Source organism: Ranitomeya imitator, chromosome 4, assembly GCF_032444005.1.
Source record: "Ranitomeya imitator isolate aRanImi1 chromosome 4, aRanImi1.pri, whole genome shotgun sequence".
NCBI lineage: Eukaryota > Metazoa > Chordata > Amphibia > Anura > Dendrobatidae > Ranitomeya > Ranitomeya imitator.
The window spans coordinates 89,917,325-89,923,324 of NC_091285.1; positions in this window are offsets into that span (position 1 = coordinate 89,917,325).

Sequence of the window (6,000 nt, forward strand, 5' to 3'; positions counted from 1 at the left end):
TTAATTGTATTGGCTGAAGTAGGAGGATAAGTAGTCTGAGGAAATTTTTTTTTTCTTTTTTTTTTTTTTTCTTTCTCTTTCCCTCAGAGTTCGCTGCCTAGCCTTATTGCAGCCTGGCTACTTCCTCCTCTTAATCTTTGAATGGCTCTGATCCCAGCTGTTTATTATGGACGTCCAGAGTTTGGCTTCCAGCCTGAATAATCTTGCCACTAAGGTTCAAAATATACAGGATTTTGTTGTACATGCTCCTATGTCTGAACCTAGAATTCCTGTCCCAGAGTTTTTTTCTGGAGATAGATCTCGTTTTCTGAATTTTAGGAACAATTGCAAGTTGTTTCTTTCTTTGAAATCTCGCTCCTCTGGAGACCCTGCTCAGCAAGTCAAGATAATTATATCTTTCCTGCGGGGTGACCCTCAGGATTGGGCATTTGCATTGGCACCAGGGGACCCTGCGTTGCTTAATGCGGATGCGTTTTTTCTGGCATTGGGTTTGCTCTATGAGGAACCTAACCAAGAGATTCAGGCTGAAAAAGCTTTGTTGGCCCTCTCTCAGGGGCAAGATGAAGCAGAAATTTATTGTCAGAAATTTCGGAAGTGGTCGGTGCTTACTCAGTGGAATGAGTGCGCTCTGGCTGCAAAGTTCAGAGATGGCCTTTCTGAGGCCATTAAAGATGTTATGGTGGGGTTCCCTGCGCCTGCTGGTCTGAATGAGTCTATGACTATGGCTGTTCAGATTGATCGGCGTTTACGGGAGCGCAAACCTGTGCATCATTTGGCGGTGTCGTCTGAACCGTCACCTGAGATAATGCAATGTGATAGAATTCAGTCCAGAAGTGAACGGCAAAAGTATAGGCGGAAAAAAGGGTTGTGCTTTTATTGTGGTGATTCAGCTCATGTTATATCAGCATGCTCTAAACGCACAAAAAAGGTTGATAAGTCTGTTGCCATTAGTACTTTACAGTCTAAGTTCATTCTGTCTGTGACTCTGATTTGTTCATTATCATCCATTTCCGTCGATGCCTATGTGGATTCAGGCGCTGCCCTGAGTCTTATGGATTGGTCATTTGCCAATCGCTGTGGGTTTAGTCTGGAGCCTCTGGAAGTCCCTATTCCTTTGAAGGGAATTGACTCTACACCTTTGGCTATGAATAAACCTCAGTACTGGACACAAGTGACCATGCGTATGACTCCCGTTCATCAGGAGGTGATTCGCTTCCTGGTACTGTATAATTTGCATGATGTTCTAGTACTTGGTCTGCCATGGTTACAAACTCATAATCCAGTCCTTGACTGGAAATCAATGTCTGTGTTAAGCTGGGGTTGTCAGGGGGTTCATGATGATGCACCTCCGATTTCTATCGCTTCATCTACTCCTTCTGAGATTCCTGTGTTTTTGTCTGACTATCGGGATGTTTTTGAGGAGCCTAAGCTCAGTTCGCTTCCTCCTCACAGGGATTGCGATTGTGCTATAAATTTAATTCCAGGCAGTAAATTTCCTAAAGGTCGTTTGTTCAATCTGTCAGTGCCAGAGCATACTGCTATGCGGGATTATGTTAAGGAGTCCTTGGAAAAGGGACATATCCGTCCATCTTTGTCCCCTTTGGGAGCAGGTTTTTTTTTCGTGGCCAAGAAAGATGGTTCCTTGAGGCCTTGTATAGATTATCGTCTTTTGAATAAGATTACCGTAAAATATCAGTATCCTTTGCCATTGTTGACTGATTTGTTTGCTTGCATTAAGGGGGCTAAATGGTTCACTAAGATTGATCTTCGGGGTGCGTATAATCTTATACGAATAAAGCAAGGTGATGAGTGGAAAACCGCATTTAATACGCCTGAGGGCCATTTTGAGTATTTGGTAATGCCTTTTGGACTTTCTAATGCTCCTTCAGTCTTCCAGTCCTTTATGCACGATATTTTCCGTGAATATCTGGATAAATTTATGATTGTGTATTTGGATGATATTTTGTTTTTTTCTGATGACTGGGAGTCTCATGTTCAGCAGGTCAGGAAGGTGTTTCAGGTCCTGCGGGCCAATTCCTTGTTTGTAAAAGGCTCAAAGTGTCTCTTTGGAGTCCAGAAGATTTCTTTCTTGGGGTATATTTTTTCCCCTTCTACTATTGAGATGGATCCCGTCAAGGTTCAGGCTATTTGTGACTGGACGCAGCCTACATCTCTTAAGAGTCTACAGAAGTTCTTGGGCTTTGCTAATTTCTATCGTCGTTTTATAACTAATTTTTCTAGTGTTGTTAAGCCTTTGACGGATTTGACTAAGAAGGGTGCTGATGTTGCTAATTGGTCTCCTGCGGCTGTGGAGGCCTTTCAGGAACTTAAGCGCCGGTTTTCTTCTGCTCCTGTGTTGCGTCAGCCAGATGTTTCGCTCCCTTTTCAGGTTGAGGTTGATGCTTCCGAGATTGGAGCGGGGGCGGTTTTGTCACAGAGAAGCTCCGATGGCTCAGTGATGAAGCCATGCGCGTTTTTTTCTAGAAAGTTTTCGCCGGCTGAGCGGAATTATGATGTTGGTAATCGGGAACTTTTGGCCATGAAGTGGGCATTTGAGGAGTGGCGTCATTGGCTAGAGGGTGCTAGACATCGTGTGGTGGTCTTGACTGATCACAAAAATTTGATTTACCTTGAGTCTGCCAGGCGTCTGAATCCTAGACAGGCTCGTTGGTCACTGTTTTTCTCTCGTTTCAATTTTGTGGTTTCATACCTGCCAGGTTCAAAGAATGTGAAGGCGGATGCTCTTTCTAGGAGTTTTGTGCCTGACTCCCTTGGAAATTCTGAGCCCTCTGGTATCCTTAGGGATGGGGTGATTTTGTCTGCTGTCTCCCCAGACTTGCGACGTGCTTTGCAGGAGTTTCAGGCGGGTAAACCTGATCGTTGTCCGCCTGAGAGACTGTTTGTTCCGGATAATTGGACCAGTAGAGTCATCTCCGAGGTCCATTCTTCTGCGTTGGCAGGTCATCCTGGAATATTTGGTACTAGAGACTTGGTGGCCAGGTCTTTTTGGTGGCCTTCCTTGTCGAGGGATGTGCGTTCTTTTGTGCAGTCTTGTGGGGTTTGTGCTCGGGCTAAGCCTTGCTGTTCTCGGGCCAGTGGATTGTTGTCACCTTTGCCTATCCCGAAGAGGCCTTGGACGCACATTTCCATGGACTTTATTTCTGATCTCCCTGTCTCTCAAAAAATGTCCGTCATCTGGGTTGTGTGTGATCGCTTTTCTAAAATGGTTCATCTGGTACCCATGCCTAAGTTGCCTTCCTCCTCTGAGTTGGTCCCTCTGTTTTTTCAGAATGTGGTTCGTTTGCATGGGATTCCTGAGAACATCGTTTCTGACAGGGGATCCGAGTTTGTGTCTAGATTTTGGCGGACGTTCTGTGCTAAGATGGGCATTGATTTGTCCTTTTCGTCTGCATTCCATCCTCAGACGAATGGCCAGACTGAACGAACTAATCAGACCTTGGAAACTTATTTAAGGTGTTTTGTTTCTGCTGATCAGGATGACTGGGTTACCTTTTTGCCGCTGGCCGAGTTTGCCCTTAATAATCGGGCTAGTTCTGCTACCTTGGTTTCTCCTTTCTTTTGTAATTCGGGGTTTCATCCTCGTTTTTCCTCTGGTCAGGTGGAACCTTCTGATTGTCCTGGAGTGGACATGGTGGTGGATAGGTTGCATCGGATTTGGAGTCATGTGGTGGACAATTTGAAGTTGTCCCAGGAGAAGGCTCAGCAGTTTGCTAATCGCCGTCGCCGCGTGGGTCCTCGACTTCTTGTTGGTGACTTGGTGTGGTTGTCTTCTCGTTTTGTTCCTATGAAGGTGTCTTCTCCTAAATTCAAGCCTCGGTTCATCGGTCCCTATAGGATCTTGGAAATTCTTAACCCTGTGTCGTTTCGTTTGGATCTCCCGGCATCGTTTGCTATTCATAATGTGTTCCATTGGTCGTTGTTGCGGAAGTATGAGGTACCTGTTGTTCCTTCGCTTGAGCCTCCTGCTCCAGTGCTGGTGGAGGGAGAATTGGAGTATGTTGTGGAGAAGATCTTGGATTCTCGTGTTTCCAGACGGAAACTCCAGTATTTGGTCAAGTGGAAGGGTTATGGTCAGGAGGATAATTCTTGGGTGGTTGCCTCGGATGTTCATGCTGATGATTTGGTTCGCGCTTTTCATAGGGCTCATCCTGGTCGCCCTGGTGGTTCTCGTGAGGGTTCGGTGACCCCTCCTCAAGGGGGGGGTACTGTTGTGAGTTCTGTTTTTGGGCTCCCTCTGGTGGTTACTGATGGTACTGGGTGACTTGTCTTTCCTGGGTCTCTGGGTTCCACCTGTTCTATCAGGATATGGGAGTTTCCTATTTAACCTGGCTTTGCTGGCATTTCCTCGCCGGTTATCAATGTATCCAGTGTGTCTTGTTACCTCTGCTCCCTGCTCCTAGAACCTTCTGGTCAAGCTAAGTTTGGATTTTCCTGTTTTGGTGTTTTGCTTTATTTGGTTTTTAGTCCAGCCTGCAGATATGTGTTTCTTGCTGCTGGTTGCTCTAGTGGGCTGAAATTGCTCCTCATGTACCATGAGTTGGCACATGAGTTCAAGTAATTTCAGGATGGTTTTTTGAAGGGTTTTTCGCTGACCGCGCAGTTCACTTTTGTATCCTCTGCTATCTAGCTTTAGCAGGCCTCATTTTGCTGAAACTGTTTTCATACTGCGTATGTGCTTTCCTCTCATTTCACCGTCATTATATGTGGGGGGCTGCTATTTCTGTGGGGGATTTCTCTGGAGGCAAGAGAGGTCTGTGTTTCTTCTAATAGGGGAAGTTAGATCTTTGGCTGGAGCGAGACGTCTAGGATCATCGTAGGCACGTTCCCCGGCTACTTTTATTTGTGTGTTAGGTTCAGGGTCGCGGTCAGCTCAGGTTCCATCGCCCTAGAGCATGTTTGTATCTGTGCTTGTCCTTTAGTGATCCCCTGCCATTGGGATCATGACAGACATCCAGGCCTCTCTTGAACCCCTCGACTGAGTTCACCATCACCACCTCCTCAGGCAAGCAATTCCAGATTCTCACTGCCCTAACAGTAAACAATCCTCTTCTATGTTGGTGGAAAAACCTTCTCTCCTCCAGACGCAAAGAATGCCCCCTTGTGCCCGTCACCTTCCTTGGTATAAACAGATCCTCAGCGAGATATTTGTATTGTCCCCTTATATACTTATACATGGTTATTAGATCGCCCCTCAGTCATCTTTTTTCTAGACTAAATAATCCTAATTTCGCTAATCTATCTGGGTATTGTAGTTCTCCCATCCCCTTTATTAATTTTGTTGCCCTCCTTTGTACTCTCTCTAGTTCCATTATATCCTTCCTGAGCACCGGTGCCCAAAACTGGACACAGTACTCCATGTGCGGTCTAACTAGGGATTTGTACAGAGGCAGTATAATGCTCTCATCATGTGTATCCAGACCTCTTTTAATGCACCCCATGATCCTGTTTGCCTTGGCAGCTGCTGCCTGGCACTGGCTGCTCCAGGTAAGTTTATCATTAACTAGGATCCCCAAGTCCTTCTCCCTGTCAAGTAGGAGTCCGTTTTAAAGGACTCTACAAGGAGCAGCTAATTGAGGCTTTGGAAGGAGTTCGCCTGCAAGATGACACTGAGGAAAGATCCTCACAGCAAATGAAGGAAAGACTGCAGCCGGAGGTAAATACCCAAAAAAGTCAGTGGGTTGTGTGGTACGAGGAGGAGTTGGCATTTCTGGGAGAAGAGGCCACCATAGACGATAAGAGGGAGGCCATTCACAGAGCTCAGGAGATGGCATTGCTGGAGCAGATCGCTTTGGAAGCAGCTAGAAGCTCCAGACAGACTGTAACCTCAGCACCCACCATGAGGGAACTCCCCAGAGTGTCCCACAAAGACTTTAAGCCCTTTAATGAGGCTGCAGGCGACATTGAGGGCTTCTTCCAGGACTTTGAGCATCAGTGTTGATTAATGGAAGTCCCGGAAAGAGAGCGAATTCGACATCTTGT